Raw genomic sequence first — 18,127 nt, forward strand, 5'->3', positions numbered from 1 at the left:
AATGGCAAACGTAATAAAATTATGAAATCCCTCTTCTTACAAGTACATTTAAATCAAAGCTGCAGGCCTGCTTTCATAAGTTAAGAGATTAATTAGAACTAAGCAATGTTCTTCTAATATAGTTTCCCTAAATTATGTTTCGGCTATAGACTATATTTTTTACTTTTATAAAATGTGCGCGTTTTATGTGTCAGAGAGAGAGAGAGAGAGAGAGAGAGAGAGAGAGAGAGAGAGAGAGAGAGAGAGAGAGAGAGAGAGAGAGAATCCTTTAGACGACTCAAGACCTCATACAAGACATGAACACAAATGACAGTCGATTCACAATCCTACTGAAAAATTAACATTTCGAAAGGGTAATTGTCGAACTAGAAAGCACCTCAGAGAAAACTTCAACAAGGAAACCGGGCAGCAGATCACTAAAGAGATTGTCAATTTAATCCGTTAGGGCACGGAACGAAATTAACTTCCAAAGACTTTTCTGAAATCGTAGATTGCAAACAAAAGACCTGTTTAATTTCTACAAGCGATATCAATTTAAAGACACGACAACACAATCAATCTCCTTAGGGTTTTCGGACATGTTGATAAATGCAAGTTAATTTACCACCATCCACCGAAAAAATTTCAAAACTGGATTTCAAAAACCACTAACCTTCAGTAAATAAGTCCCAGAATGACATCTATTTTGTTAGCGTACAAATAAATAAAGATGCACTCAAGAAAGTGTTCATCAGGAAAAGTCTTAAAGTATGAGCAATTCAGACAAGTACCGAAATGCTATAAAAGGTTGTAACATGAAATAAATGATTCCGAGGTTTAGTTCAAAGAGTGAAACCAGTCCAACCACTTTAAGTCTCAGTGAAAGAACCAAGAGATTTTTATTTACTTCAACATTGCCCTCTTACCACCTGAAGTAAAAGCCAGGAAAAAAAAATAAAAATTCATACCGCTTAAGCATAAACAGCAGAGTCTTTTCATTATGTAACTAATGCAACTAAAAACAAAAAGTTAAACTTTTTGAAAGTTCATTCCATATCTAGCTGAAATAGATCAAAATGTAACGAGTCGTAAATTAAAATAGACGCCTATAACAGGTTAATTTTTAAGCAAGAAAGATGTGCATTCATAACACCATACCCAGGTTTGAGTGTCAAATACTGAACCTTAACACAAGTCAGCAAACAATCTCAAACTAAACAAGCCAAGAAAGAATCAGGGCCCTCAACAGAGCTAGCTATCTCGAATCTTAAAAGAGAGAGAGAGAGAGAGCCCTCTTAGAGATCTCGAGAATAAGAATGAAAGCCATTATAGCTGTGAACAAAGGACACTGAATCCACAGAAAGACGAAGCTTCTGGAGCAAATATGATTCTGATGAAAATGTATTTGACTAGATTCTTGGTCAAAAATATAAAATACTTTGAACGGTCAGCCTAAACTTTTCAAGAACTGAAACCGTTAAGACAAAGGCCGTTATAAACATCATCCCAAACCCATTTCTTATTAAGGCTACAATAAAGAGCGACATGCAAAACCATTTAACTTAACGCAGCAACTTCAAATAAGCATTTTCTAAGACAGTAATTACTGAATTTCTGCTTCCAAAAGCCAGTAACAACTATTACACAAGTCAGAAAGACTACGTGTGAGTTAAAACATCTGGATAGAGAAAATGTTTTCGTGAGCTTCAGTACCCAGAGGTCAGGCTCAAATGAAAAACAGCAGTCCAGACGCTAGAACTGACGCATGCTCGTAAAAAAACCCGTTAACAAGAACAGAGGGAGTCAAGGATTTAGTTCATGTTTTTAAACTGATTTAACCAAAACATTTTGTTGTATTGCCAACATTGGCATCGTTAAACCAACCTCCAGGCCAAAGAAAAATTACCAAAAGCAGTTAAAAAATCAGAACCTAATAAACTACTGTCACAAGATAGACTAGTAGATACTTTCAAATTTACAAAGCTAACATCGTTGGCCATTGACCAAATAAATTTTTGTTGAAAAAGCTACCGCAGATGCACAAGGTTACTAGCAGCTGAGAGAGAGAGAGAGAGAGAGAGAGAGAGAGAGAGAGAGAGAGAGAGAGAGAGAGAGAGAGAGAGAGACTTTATACATTCACAAGGCCTGGTCAGTGTCTATTTGACGTAAAAGTATCTGTTAACGCCGATTCACCGATGAGCATTTTGGTTTAAGTTAACTTAGCAGTGTTAAGCAAAAATGTGACAAACTAAGGATAAGGGAAACAAGTGAACTTAGAGGTTGATACAGCAAGGTAAGAGAGGGTGATTCAAGATTAAGGGGTTCACGAATCTAATATGGTTTTTTTTTAAAACGCAATCACGTATCAGAGAATGGTGTGCCAAAAATAAAAAAAAAGATCCTCTTAGGTATGATTGTCAATCCTAGTGTTTGGTAACTATTTATGACCAAGTCCTTACTAATTCTATTACTAAAATGCAGTATGAAGACATTAGGAGGCGTTAGGTTAAGTGGTTACTTGGAACTAAATAGAATGTTCAACAAAGCAAAATGTCAGATACTGGTTACAAATATGGACAAATCACATTAACATAATACCAGTAAATATTATCGGTTGCCTTTAAAGTACTGAAACTACTCGACTGAATACTGTAAGCTGAAAACACTAAGGGTCCCACTAGTATTGTATATGGTTTTACCAAGTAATTTCTCAATCCATAGCTGGAATATGATTACTTGTCCTAGCGGCTTCAAAATATCCTCGGAGCATTTATTTGGTCCATCTTGCTAACTAGAGTCGATACACCAGCGCCCAGTAAACAAACAACTGGCTTCACCTGAAAAAGATAAATTTCCCAGTTCACAATTGCGTAACTGTATGGTAACCTTTCAAACAAGTATGAACTGAATTCCGATCTGAAAAATATGGTTATAAATGACGGATCAAAACTATCAAGTGATTAAGCTCTTGCTGAATAAAATGAGCTCGTGGAATCATTTAAAAATATATAACATTAAGTCTATTCAGTACAGCGTACCTCTGGTTCAGAGTTTGCTTCATATTCTTAGAATAAAATGTATTATTTTGCATACTGTTTTTCTTATAAATCTACTAAATGTTTACACCAACCGAAACTAACGACTATAGTATTTATAGATTCTCAGTATTTGTACGTGTTTTCCTTCCTTCACCATCTAGGTCAGTACACTAAAAATATAGATACATCGATGGCCAACAAATCCTAACAGTAAAACAAAAATAGCAGTCAAATATGAACAAAGTGTTTGCGCTGACTCATTTAAATAAAATATTTTGATGCTTAAGAAGTTTTAGTCTTTAAACTTGTACACAGGCTAGTCGCACTACTGCTTAATTTTCCAACCAGGCTTGTTAAGATTAGGCAACATAATGAAAATGTCAAAACAGAGACCTACCAACTTGAAGAGAGTTGACGCAAATGGTATTTGTCAAAGCTGCTGATTTGAAAGATAACTTGGATCTCTTAGAAAAGAAAACTGAAGTGAATATGTATCTGGTATAATCAAAATCTTTAGACTTTATTAAAATGTCTATGGATTGTCTGTTCCATTTGTCTGAAAACGTTAAAATGTCTGTGGTTGCAGGCTGTTAAGATTTAAAAACATTAAAATGTCAAAATGGATTGTCTACCAACCTGAAAACGTTAAAAAATGTCTATGGATTGTCTATTCCAAAATAATTTGTAAACGTTAAAAGAAAATTTTCTGGAATATCTATCCATCTGAAAACGTTAAAATGTCTATGGATTGTCTATTCCATCTGAAAACGTTAAAATGTTTATGGATTGTCTGTTCCATCTGAAGACGTCTTCCCTATTACAATCGAAGTTTACAACATTCACAAATCACCTATCGGACCATTCATGTGTTTTTGAAGTTCAATATGATATTAAGTAGATCTCTCCAGTTAATAAAAATTAAGTTAGGAAACCAATGAGGAAATTTAACATATTCTTACTAGCCCACAGTTGGGTAATAATTTATTTACAATTTAAATTTTACATCCTTATACTAAATTATACCCATTAAAAAAAAAAAATTCGGGGTCTAATAAAAATGCAACCGACAATAGTGAAAAAGAAATCTGATGAGCCTAGATAAAATTTAAGTTCTACAAAATTCTTGATAGATTTATGGTGCAACGAAGTTATGACAAATTACGATATTACTAGATGTAAGATTCTAAAGGTCTCAGGATTCTCATACTCAAACGTGGGGCAAATTTTGTATCTCGAGACTTTTGTACCCCTATTAAATACGAAAATAAGTTCCATGGACAACATTCCTAAAGTTGTTTCTACTAAGTCCATGTCAGTTCTTCATTGTGTGTGTTCTAGACTCCATTTTCTTCCACAGTTCCCAAAAGCAGTATTGCAAGATTCCTTTTTAAAGTGTTGAATATATGTCAATCCAACATCAATTCAACCTATATTAAAATGAACAGTTATTCTGACTAATCATCTTAAAATTACTAACAATAAAAAAAAACTTCCCAACAGTACGGAGCAGCTTTTGTCCTTCCCAGCTTAGGAAATATACTTACTAATGGTCTGGGATTTACTTTACCCATTAGCTTTCATCAGCTGGCTACCTGATTTCCCCAGATGAGCTGTGAAGTCCTGTAAAACAAGTTAGAAAATAACATACCAATATGTGCCGTATATCACAGACAAACTTCTAAGCAGGTTGACATTAATAAAACAACCAGATTTATATTGGTAAACTACGCAGATTAGCTATCAACAATTTTCAACCTAACAACAGATTAGATTATTGTTGATTTAGAGGTATTTTTATCCAGTTACTTCTCTGAAACTGAAGATGCAGCTATAAGTTAAAAATTTAATCTAAAACTTTGAAAATTTAGTTCAGACGTTCCAACATGAAATACGTTTCCTTTCTACCAAATAATGACCTTCAACCTATTTTCTTACCTGATCTAAGCACTGAAATTCACTCGGCTCTTGAAGCTCCTTCCATTGGAAGCTCTGTAAGTTTACTTTCTTCACCAATCAAGCATTCGCCACTATAAAAAGTGCTTCGTTTAGCATTACACTCTCGCGCAGGCTTCATTTTATGATGAACATTAAGCAATAATCTGGCAAGAAAAAAGTAGTTTAATTAATACATGGCGACTGAAACTGATGAATTTACAACTTTAAAACCAGTAACGATATTTAAAGGTAAACGAAAAATGCCCTCGAGTTCTCATGTGAAAACGGTATATTCGAGTTTTCGCTAAAATATAACTTTCTTGATTTAAGTAAGCTATTTAGGGAATTTCTTCAAAATCACACTTAAACTCTGCTACCTACGAACCAAAGTCGCTGAATATTATAATTACATTTGCAGGCAGACTATAATATTTGACGCTAGTTAACAAGCTTATGACTCCAGATTTTTTCTAGTAAATCAGGGTTATTTATTCACAATACTCCCATGAGTAAACATGTAACTCTTACTCTTTGAGGCCGTGTAACTTATCCAAAAATTCCAAAGGTAATGCATTTTCTGTGCTATAGTACAATTTGAAATTTGCGCTCTTTTTAAAGAGGTTTCTAATTCTGAAATGCTCTCAAAATATTCTTATCCCGATGGCCTATAAACTAAAACTTTTGTGCAATAACCCATGCAAATTCATGAAAGGAAATAGTTTTCTGAACAGTTTTCATTTATATACATAATTCGACTATTTAACGAATAAAAATCATTAGTAAATTCAAAAGTACCAGTTATACCGAATAAAAATCCTCAAACTATGTCACTTTTACCAGTCGCTAAAATTTTGAACAAAAGTAACAGTACTGTCCAACACTATGTTTGAAATTCTCAAGACTATGTCACCAACCAGTCCTGGTACTTATCTTGGTGAAAAATACAAGTGGCAAAATATTTCCACCATTAATAAGTTAGAACCATTTATTATATTCACCCTAGTGTAACATATAGCCACTCATTGGTACGTTAAATAAGCAAGATGAATAAATGTTGGGCACTGAAAAATTGGGTGAATAATTGGGCTAAACTGCAGGAATAATTACTTTATACAAATCACACTAACTGCAAAGTGCTGCCAGTGTGCTTCTAGTAACAACTCGGGTGATAACTGTTCTATCTAGAGAAGCAACTAACTACGCTGGTGACCTAATTCCTGTGAGCCCTAATATACTAAACATTTGGATGTCAAGGAAATTGGTTATGTAACAATAAGTCGCTTCACTGTACAAATCTGGATTACCTCGTGCATGCGATCTTTACCAGACCTTCAAAGAGACAACATACTGGCAGGAGTTAACAGTAGGACAACAGAATGGCACTGACAGACGTGCCCACATTGTATTTTAATGTTCTCGTGGCCTAAGAGAAATGTATATTACAGGTTTTGTACTGCTGGAGGATTAATGTAGAGCCAAGTAAATAAGTGTAAAGTCCTAACTTTAAGGAAATCATTGTAAACCTTTTACGAGATTAAGACTGAGTAACAGTTACCCAAGCTAATGAAATTTAATACCCGTAGAAATATCTGTCTGGAGTGAGACCAATAAAACACCCTTAAGGCGAAGGAGGTTAAATACCAACATTCCTCCTTCCCTACTGCATTAACCATTTTCTCGAAGAAATCACATCAGCTTCTATTAAATTTATATAATTGCATTTCAGTCAAAAGTGTTGTTCCCTTTCCTATGTTGGCCACAAACTAAAGGATTTTCATTACCTAATGTGCAGCATTTTCCACTTATTATCGAACAAACTCGGAGTCAGGTAATTCAAAATACAACACTACCATTGGAAATTTAAGTTTTGATTAACCTGCACTCGTGCTGAATAAATAAGTAACCCTTGCGTCGACTGCTATTGACTATTTAAAGACTTTCGAATTGGGGAACCCAAATAAACCAATATAGCATCTAACATTTACCCATGGACTTTAAAACCTTAATACTAGCCCAACCTTACTAAAAAAAAAAAAAATAAAAATATGTATGTTAAAATTCAGTTAATGAGGAGAAATAACGGGTACAATCATACAATGTAACACTGGCAAGACGGGAAGTTTGTTAGAGTTCAGATTAAATGTCTACCCTCTTGATAGGTCATACCATTAGCGTGTCGTATTATTCATAGCCTTGATTCCCTGTAATTACTAATTTAGTAAGCACTATCATTGAGTTTTACGTTGAAGTTAGATTTGAAAGTTAAAACATCTCTTTTTACCTCAGTTTTTGCACGCTTAAAATTATCAGTCATTGAATCTCAAGTTGGGCTTTTAGATTTCGGGTGGTCGAATATTTACATGAATTTTTCCATAATCAGTTGCAACTAAGTAGTTCTAGTTACAAACCCTGAATCATCCACAAACCTGTCTATCAATAAAATTGTTTTAGTATTCACTGTTACAATTAAAACAATGGATCAAACCCTGTCAAATTACCTTCACATCTGAAAGTTTTCGTGACTTAGATCATTAACCTTAACAAGCCCTTTGAAAAAAATTCTTATAGATTCAGATTAAAACGATTAAGAAAACCCACCAGCACACAAAGAAAACCCACCTTGCACACAAAGCAAACCCACCAGCACACAAAGCATCGTGTCAAACTACATGAGAATTTATTCGTATTTTGACAGAAAATATGAAAATATTAAAAGGGTTATGCAAGGTTTGAGAGTAATTGCAGACTTTGGTCTGCAGTTTTAACATTTAACCTTGAATGATAACAAGAAAATATCGTCTGGGTCAGGACCATTTAAATGATTCTAATTCTATATTATTGAGAAGATATTTTCCATGCTATAACATTCATATTAAAGTCATTTGTCAGCTAAACCCCTAAAACTAATACAAAGATAATGTGGATCATTATTAATTGAGCCCTCAAGTTTTTAGTGGTAAATGGAAACTGAAGGACAGAATCCACTCCCTACCATTTTCTTCACCTTCCAAATACCAGGCTCTTAAACAAGTCATGGAAAAGCATTTTTAATGTTAAGAGAAACACCGTTAAATTAATCAACATTTCAGAACTTAACGCCTCAGTACTAAAATATCCATTTTCAGAATCGCCTTCGAAAACTAACATTTAAGAGATTAATTGATTAATGTAAAAGATTAAAACAAACGTCAAATTTTAAAGTTGTAGGACTTCATCAAAAAATTCAAAACATGACCATCACTTAACCAGATACCTTGCCATAACATGTAATTTACAAGGAAACATTTAATATCCAACTTGACACATACTATAAATTCATCAACTGGTAACAATATCAGAATGATAGCCTTTAACAAAACGAATATATTATCCATCGAAAATACATAAAATTCCCAAAACATTATTCAAATTCCAAATATAAGAGTCAATATAAAGTTACTAAATTGATTATTTGATTAAAGAAATGATTTTACGTCTGAATTAAAGATGGGGAATTTTAGTTTACATGACATTTTCCCAACTTAAAATTGAAAAAACAAGATTTTTTGCATTAAACTAATTTAAAGCAGATATCCTTTCAACACAACAAAAATTTTGGTGGTAAGTGGAACTGAAGGAATTCACCTCACTATCTGACCAAATCATCTTAGTTTAAGATTACAGTCGATACACATTACAAAACTAAACATTCATGAATACAACTGACTAGTTTTTGAATTTTAACTGCTTAAGAATTTCCTATTGTAGACATCAAATCCACGTTACCAATTAAATCATTCATAAGATGTTTTTCCAGAACTAATATTTTTTCTTACATCGGAGATAAAATTATCATCAATTTTCAACGAAATATAACAAAATCCACAAAATTGATCAATATAAAAAGTCAATATCTTCACAAGGTTTTGGTTTCAAGATATTTGTTGCTGCAGGACCTACCATGCCATGTACGGTATACTAGGTGCTTTATCTCGGCTACTTTCAACACTTAACCTAGCTACTTGAAGTACACCACATTTCAGATATAAAGGGCACTGGCTACCTAAAGTTTCTGACAACCTGCAAGGTAACCCACGGTGTACATATACATACCAGTAACTTGAAACTATCTCAAGTTGCCTTTTCGAATAAGCGCAGTCGTCATTCTCACTGCATCTTCCAAATCGACTTTCTTGGCTAGAGTATCAGTTTTCAGTTCAATACCTGCATCAAGTTTTTTTTCATCTTTTTTAGAGATTTTTTTCATAAGAGAGAGAGAGAGAGAGAGAGATGAGATAGAAATCGATAGCCTTTTCAGTTAAACACCTGCATCGTTTTTTTCATAAGTGGATAGTCCTACCTTTTTTTTTTTGAGAGGGAAAGAGGCACTTTTTTCATAAGGGAATCGATAACCTTTTCAGTTCAACAACTGCATCGGTTTTTTTAAAGATAGTTACCTGAGAGAGAGAGTCCTACCTGCGAGATACTTCTCTTACAGGAGATAAAGAGAGAGACTTTCAACTAATGAACAAACCACAACCCCAGTATAAATAAATCAATACCTTCACGGAGTTTCCAGATATTTTTGTTTAGATCAATTTTCCAGCATGTCACCCCACGCTTTAACTTCAAACCTTTTAAAACAATTAAAATATTCTACCTGAAAACCGCCAGTATATACAGAGTTTACTGGCAACACCTTCTGACAACCTGCTAAGTAACGCCAATTCATACCAGTAACTATTCTAACTTGAAAAACATTTCTTCAATTTACTGTATCTCCCAAAGTGCATCTTCGATGGTAACTTTTCAGTTCAACACCTGCATATTTTTTTGAACACTTCTGTTTTGCAAAATCCACAAGAAAGAGAGAGAAACCTAAAATATAACTATAGAGAGAGAGAATTTCTTGAGAAACGCCACCAAAAATTATTCCAATTTTCCCAGCATGTCAGCTAAGACTTTTAAAAATTTAAAGTTTTTCAAACGTACCTGAAAATCTAATTTTGAATGCGACCCAATCAGCTCTGACCTAGTCAACAAATCATGGTTTCGGTTTTTCAATTTAAAAGTTCTTTCAGTTGCATCTAAACATGGTAAAATCGTAAGTGACTTTGGTTTTGCATTATCCATGGAACTTACCCATTCAGAGAATGTATTTTTATCATGCGGTTTGGTCACATTTTCCCATAACAATCGAATATCCCACTTTCATGTACTGGTGTGGTGAACCTTTAATTTCGGGGAACCTAACTCGAGTGAAATGTACAACCAAACAAGGAAGCACAGTCACAAGATCAATAAAGGAACTCGATCAAAAGAGCAGCGAAAACTTTTGCTTAATGAATGAACTCATGATATTTATAAACCCAAAACCCCATTTGCTTCGGAACGTAACTAGGTTGACGTACTGGAATCCTGGGTGGCATAACTATGAATACAGCGTGCAAGCAGAAGTTAACTAATCGTACCTGTCCTCCTAAACAATTCTGCTGACCTCGTCTGGAAAACATTAAAAAACCCTTCAAAGAAAACTCGCAAAAAATCCACGGGAAATACTCGACCTGTTTTTATTGATAAAAGCTCACAAACCTTGCTAATTTGAGACGTTTCTTCTGAGAAAAGATGCTGCTAGGGAGGCAAAACGATAGAGACTGTATTTCGTTTGTAGAACTGAGAAAAACAGGGAAGCAGGAATCATGAAGTCAAGTCCTTGTAGGACACGTAGCGCCATCTACGTTTACTTCCTCGAGCATCACTAAGTAAAATCATTATTATCTTACTACAATCTTACTCTATATGGATGTGTTATCCTCAACCAGCCCTCCAGAATGACTTTAAAATATCAGTAACATTAATAGTATAAGCTCTAAAACTGTCTTTAGAATATTTGATGATATACCAGTTTTTCCTGCACTTATTTGAAAAATCCACACACACACATATATATATATATATATATATATATATATATATATATATATATATATATATATATATATATATATATATATATATATATATATATATATGTATATAATGAAAGATAATGTCTATACAAATCCAATATTAGGAACGTTAGTCATATGACAGAAACAGTTTTATCAAGAGGGAAAAGTTTGACTAGTCAAGAACTAAGAGCTAATACCATTTACCAAAAGGAAAATCAATCTACCGTATCTGTCTCAAAAGAAGAATAGACGTTACACAGATTTTATTTTGCCAAATAAAACATATCGGCACCTTTTGAAAGCCTAATCACCTATAAATTTGTTAAAAGCCGCGGTTTCTATTAAACATTCAAAATATACCACTAGAATCTTTCAAGAGTATAAGAGCAAAACCTTTTAGAATAAAGTAATTGAAATCCATGGAAGTAATTCAATTTAATACTACTAAATATGTAATGACATTACTCAGGGAATATAGAAGGCACCCAATGTCCGTCACTCGGATATCTGCATGTTATTGATTAGGTATCCCTTCTCATGGCTAGCTGAACTGCTCATCTGTGAACTACCAAGTCAATACAATAGATAAGAGATTCAGACCCATAAGGAGTATAGTGTCCTATAAAGTATAAACCTTTACGTGGCCAGACTTTCTGCTGCTTATTATTATTATTATTATTATTATTATTATTATTATTATTATTATTATTATTATTATTATTATTATTATTATTATGATTATGAGGAAAAAGGACGAGGAAGGCGGCGATATTTCAGAATTTCCTGTAACTTCAGTGAAGACTGAAGTTGTAAGATATCCAGAAAATAAAGTATCAAAACTAGAGGTGCATTTGGGAGAAACACTTCACGGTTGGGCGAAGAAATGGCAGTTAGAGGAAATGGACAGCAAGACTGAAGAAAGAAATTCTGAGGTAAAGTAAAACAGTGCTGAATTGGCTTTCAATTATGGTTAGAAGGGACGCTGCAATCACTTTCAGGGTCCCTACTGTGCAAAATATAATAATAATAATGCACTAATAATAATAATAATAACCCCAATAGTGGCAATGGGTAATAATTTCTAAAGCGATGGGAAACAGGAACATTTTTTGATAAGAAATTAAATAAACAAAGTATAGGAAGAAGAGTTCTTTCCGAAAAAATGAGACATACAATATTTGTTTTCCTTAAAAAAGACTGTAATGAACTGCAGCCATTTTAAATCAGAATGCAGAATGAGATTTTCGTCGATAAAACTTACCAAAGCATCGGATATGGATCGTATTTAACTGGAAATAGGTATTTGAAGCCACAGCATTTATTTCGGAAAAAATATGCAATGATGAATAATGTGGATAATTAGGCAAAATGATCAGATCTCAAGATCACAAGAGTTAATTTTAAAAACTTATTAAATTATTAGCACCCAGAGAGGGCTATTGTGACGTAAACAGTGACATCAGACTTCATTTAGGGTTCCATGGAGCATGATAATGATCGAGAAACAAATAATTTGACCCTGCTTGTTCAATGCAATACTTTGAGTAGGAAATCCCAAAATAACTATCAAAATTTTTAGATAATTCACCATAAATGGATTAGTGGATTATAAAATTTCATTCCGGAAATGTTGGCCCAATACGAAAGCTGAGAGGCCTATGAGTTACAGTATCATTCAGCAAGACCCGGACACAATGTAGTTATGTTCCCCTAAATGAAAACGATATAGTATACATATGTATATATATATATAATATATCTATATTATATATATAAGATATATATATAATATATATATATATATATATATATATATATATAATAAAAATTTGAAATGAAATAATCAAAATAACTTGAAAATTGAAAGAATTAGTAATTCAATTCCATAAAAAAATAAATAAATAGATAAAACCTGGAATACATAGACTCACTGATAACCACTCAACAACCCTACAACAAACAGTGTCATTTCATATAAATGAATCGAGCATATAGAAGCAACAAAATTCACACAAATAAAAAAATGAAGGGGGAGTAGATTGAGAGAGAGGGAAGGTAGGGTAGGTGTTTGAGTGTGTGAAACAATATAAGAATTCCATATACTACTACTAGATTTGTTTTACTACTACCAGCATCTGCCTGGAAAAGAAAATAAAGCAGTATGGGTTAAGGGTGTATTTCTAATAAAGGACGTCATACTACAGTACCGATGAGTGGGAGGGCCTTCAGGAATGACGTTTTACTAAACCTCTATCTACGATCCTGACTAATTTTAGCTAAGTTTCCCTTTAAATTTCTTTGATTTACTCTGATAAGTAGCCTTAATTATCAATATTACATCACTGCATATTTTTGCCAATTAGGCTGTAGCTTCAAATAACTGTTTCCAAAATATGACCCATATCCGATGGTTTGGTAAGATTTTATCGACGAAAATCAATTAGACAGCCCTGAAATGCACAGTAGTTTAACATTCTTAACTAGCGTCGCATTAACGAAGGTTAGTTTACGACCCGGTCGATGTTTTAGGCATCTGCTAACGAGATGTTGTCAATAATACCTTGTGTTCTGAGGAAATGCAATAGATTGCGCAATATATGCAAAGAACATCAATTACGATAATGTCTTATATATTTCACCTTAATGAGGGCCATTTATTTCTCTAAATCGGCACTGGAAGAGAAAATTATCCTCGTTATATTGACTGTGACTTTCAAAATTGAGACGAAAGGAGATTTCAGTAGAATGAGATGAATCACCGGAGACTCAGAGGACGTTTTCTGTCAGCTGAAGGAAAAGGATCTGAAGGCTGTCTTGTAGGATTTCACTTGGGGAAAATATGACAAATGACAGAAGAACTAAAAGAGAGTAATTCAAGAAGTCTCAAATAAGTACCCAGATGTGGGACAAGAATGGTCATGGACAAAGTTCGAATGTGAGAGAGAGAGAGAGAGAGAGAGAGAGAGAGAGAGAGAGAGAGAGAGAGAGAGAGAGAGAGAGAGAGAGAGAGAGACTCTTTCCATCCTTTCTTTTGTATGTTATTGAAATAAAAGGGTAACAATAGAGCTGAAAACGACCTACTCGTTGAACATAACTAAAATGAACATTTGTCCTCATAACAAAAGAAATATCTAATGTAATTCAGATAGACCTGTTCAGTTTGACTTGTTGTTCTAGAATCAAATGAAAGTTATTATATGTTATAATTATTTTTTCAGCGCGAGGTACAAGATTTCATTGTTTCATAAAAAGTCGTTTGTGTTTACTATAAAACTGAAAGAGGCAATATTTTATAAAAGCGTGTGACACACACACACACACACACATATATATATATATATATATATATATATATATATATATATATATATATATATATATATATATATATATATATATATATTTATATATATATATATATATATACATGTACATATATATATACATAAATATATATGTATATGAATATAAGAAGGCCCATAAAACACTATTTAAACGTTGAAACCATATATTTCGGGCACTAGCTTCTGTGCCCCTGTTCACTGGTAGAATATGGACAGGTGGAAAAGTTACAATGGTATATATACAAAAACATAAAGGTGTGGCCCTAGGCCTCCGATGTTATGGAGGTGGCGTTTCATAAGGAGGAGAATGGCCAAATTCCCTAGTGGTTTTTGGCCTCATTAGCTCCCGTTTGGCGATGGATCTGGCGGTCGCGTTTCCTGGGTCATCTTCTTCATAAGGGGTTTCAGGATTAAGGTGTCGATGTCATCCGATTTCCAATGTCCTCCTGACAGGTTCATATTGTTGGTTTGATTGATGATAGCAGATTCCAGCATCCTTCTTTTGTACGGACAGCTACTTTTGAAAACCAACTCCGCCCCACTCCAGTTAATGGCATGCCCTGTATTTCTGATATGTAGGAAAATTCCCGAACTCTCCGAAGCGTAACGTACTGATCTTTTGTGCTCTGTTATTCTTTGCGAGAGCGATCTACCTGTCTCGCCTACGTAGATGTCCTGACAATTACTACACGGTATCTTGTAAACTCCGGCTTCTTCCCTTTTGTTATCTAAGTATATGTTAACGAGCGAACTCCCTATGGATTTGGGATAATGGAAAATGAAAGGATTGTTAGGCCTGAGTTGCTCGGAGGCCTTTTGGATGTTTTCATCGTACGGAAGCTTTATTTTGTTGTTGAAATCTATTTGTCTGTTGTGAGTGGGACCTTTATAGTATATTTTATTCGCTTTGTTAATAGCCCTCTCGATAATGCGTGGTGGATATAGCAGTTGCGTTAGGTGTTGGCAGATCGTGTTAAATTCTTGATCCAGGTACTCATTTGAACATATCCTAAGTCCTCTGAGGAATAGGTTGCACCCTACCATGATTTTTACGGAGACGTCGTGGTAGCTTAAGAAATGAATGTAGGAGACAGCGAAGGTGGGTTTTCTATATACTGTAAATGCATACCTGTTCTGTTTTCTTATGATCAGTACATCTAGGAACGGCAGTTTTCCGTCCTTTTCCCATTCTGTTTTAAATTTTATGGTCGGAACTAGCGAATTTAGCCTATTAAAATTCATTAAAGTCCCCAGCTATTGTCCCAGAAAGTAAAGATATCATCTACGTATCTAAGCCAGATCATATTATGGGGTTTGATAGACGACAAAAAGTTCTGTTTCGAAATATTCCATGTACAAGTTTGCTAGAAGGGGTGATAGGGGACTTCCCATGCTACAGCCAAATTTTTGTTTGTAAAAATTACCATTGAAAAAAACACGTTGTTAGTTACACAGAGGTTGATAAGTTTTAAAGTTTTATCTATGCCAAAGAGGAAAATGGTCTTCATATGGTTGTAACTTCCTCTCTAAAAAGACAACACGTCGGCAATCAGGACTTTGGTAAATAATGACTCGACGTCTAGGCTGGAGTAATTTGATGTTGTTTGAGGATGTTTAAACTATTAAATTTTTGTATGAAATCCTTTGCATGTTTGATGTGGGAGGATGAGAAGGTTCCTAGAAAGGGTGATAACAAGTCTGCAGCCATTTTGATAATTTGTACATGAAAGAGCCCTGCTAGATATTATGGGGCGTAAAGGAATCCCCATCTTTATGTGTTTTCAGGAGGCCGTAAAAATAGGGGAGAGGGGTTGATTACCTTGAATGTCTCTAGTAATTCTATGTCTTTTTATTGCCCCTATGGTTCTGACTGATTTGTTAAATTGAGCAGCAATATTTGTTGTGGGATCTTTCGTTAATTTGTCATAGGTCTCCGCATCGTTTAGAAGTTCTTGAACTTTATTGATGTATGTCTCCTTGTCTAACAGAACTATTTTCCCGTCTTTGTCAGATTTTGTGATGATGATATCCCCCCTTTTCCTTAACTAACTAATGCATTTTGGAATCTTTTCGGGAGCGAATTTTTGTTGTTATTTAGCTCCAAGACATTTAGCAAAATGCCTTTGAGACATGCCTCTTTCTTGTCATAATTGTTTTTTGCAAAATGTTTATCAAAAGCAACTAGGAAATTAAGATTACTCTCAGGACCAGGTTTTTTAGAGCATGAAACTCAAAGATTTAAAACGGTCTGTTCTTCTGCAGTGAAGGGATGGTTAGAGAGATTCAGCACATTATTGGGAAGGCAAAGATTATTCCATACCTTATTTCCTAATCAGTCTTTTTAATTTGCACAAAATTTCTGGAGTGGGACTCACTGTTTTTCAACAGCACCTGATGGCACAAAATATGAAAGATATCTGTACATGAGGCGAGAAGTGACGGTAAGCTGAACTCGCTTATTTTCTTCTAATCACATAGATGTCTTGGTGTGGCAAACGTATTCTGTCTTGGAGGAATGTGCGGATGGAGTCCGGAAATGGGTCTGACTTGCCGATGTCCAACGCGTGAAACCGTACATTTTGGGAGAAACTTGTTCCTGTAGGCATTCTTGTACAAAATTTCTCTGATTCTTCCTCTTGTATAGCAATATGTACTAGCCGTTCGTACCGTCCTAAAGATGTGCTTGACAGCTGGGATTTGAAGCCGAAAATCTAGCGTAAACTGTGATGTTCCATGATGAGCAAAAAATGAATGTCTTTTCCTGTAATGCTACAGTGTAATATGAATATAAGAAGGCCCATAAAACACTATTTAAACGTTGAAACCATATATTTCAGGCACTAGCTTCTGTGCCCCTGTTCACTGGTAGAATATGGACAGGTGGAAAGTTACAATGGTATATATACAAAAACATAAAGGTGTGGCCCTAGGCCTCCGATGTTATATTTTGTATATATACCATTGTAACCCTCCACCTGTCAACTCAATGAGCTGAGCACAACAAATGCCAAATCTCGGAGGGAACAACATTTAGTAGTGTTTTATGAGCCTTCTTATCATGTGCACTGTGAGTAGCCAGGAAAACATTCGTTGCCCATCATGTTTATCTGGTTTGCCAATTTCAGAGCTAACAACTGTCAACATCTTTGGAGCTGACTGCAGCTGCCTTCCTTTTTGCTGGAATTTACACAGAGGAAGAATCGAAAGAGAATTTTAGCCGCAAGAAAATGCCTACGAAGGCTGGGTTTCTCCCAAAATGTACGGTTTCCTTTGTTGATTTCGTGTTTTGTCAGGCGACTGCTTTCATCCGCATTCTCAAGGCAGAGCCTAAACACACACCAATGCCTCTATGTGATTGAAGAAGAATAAGCGAGGCCTTACGCCTCTTTAACCTCATCTTTTTGGTGTCTTTGCTGTTTTGTGCTTTATCGAAATATGTTAATGATAGTGCTAAATAAAGGCTGATTGCAGCATGAAACAATGTAACCTTCAACTGTGTGCTGGACTCTCTCTAACCATCCCTTTCACTACGGCTAATTGTTTTAAATCTTGAGTTTCATTACTCTACTGGTCTGAAATATCTTAATTTCTAATTTGCTGATCTTTTATTTGCAAGCTATTATGACTGAAAGGCATGTCTCAAACATTTTGCTAAATGTCTTTGAGCTTAAACAACTAACAAAAATTCGCTTTCCCAAATTCCAAAATACGTGGTGGAATTAAGAAAGGACTATCATCATCACAAATGTTAAACTGAGAAAATAATTCTGAACAAGAACATACATCAGCAAAGTTCAGAACTTCTAACGTGCGGAGACCTGAACAATGTGAATCTAACAGAAATTGCTTGCTCAATTTAACTAAATCAGTCAGCAGGGGAGCAAGACATGAAGCCACTAGA

At 34.6% G+C, this 18,127-nt stretch overlaps 1 long non-coding RNA gene across 2 annotated transcripts; it reads right to left on the reverse strand.

The window, feature by feature from the left end:
• Positions 1–1,789: 1,789 nt before the first annotated feature.
• Positions 1,790–10,595, reverse strand: LOC136832400 (uncharacterized). Of its 2 annotated transcripts, XR_010851176.1 has the most exons (4): positions 10,524–10,580; positions 4,953–5,116; positions 4,562–4,637; positions 1,790–2,816 (listed from the first exon to the last, which is right to left on the reverse strand). It is a non-coding gene; the product is annotated as an uncharacterized lncRNA (long non-coding RNA). The 2 variants fall into 2 exon arrangements; XR_010851177.1 differs by lacking the exon at positions 4,953–5,116 and having other exon boundaries at positions 10,524–10,595.
• Between the last annotated feature and the right edge of the window lie 7,532 nt (positions 10,596–18,127).

The sequence above is a fragment of the Macrobrachium rosenbergii genome, chromosome 49 (genome assembly GCF_040412425.1).
Source record: "Macrobrachium rosenbergii isolate ZJJX-2024 chromosome 49, ASM4041242v1, whole genome shotgun sequence".
Lineage (NCBI taxonomy): Eukaryota > Metazoa > Arthropoda > Malacostraca > Decapoda > Palaemonidae > Macrobrachium > Macrobrachium rosenbergii.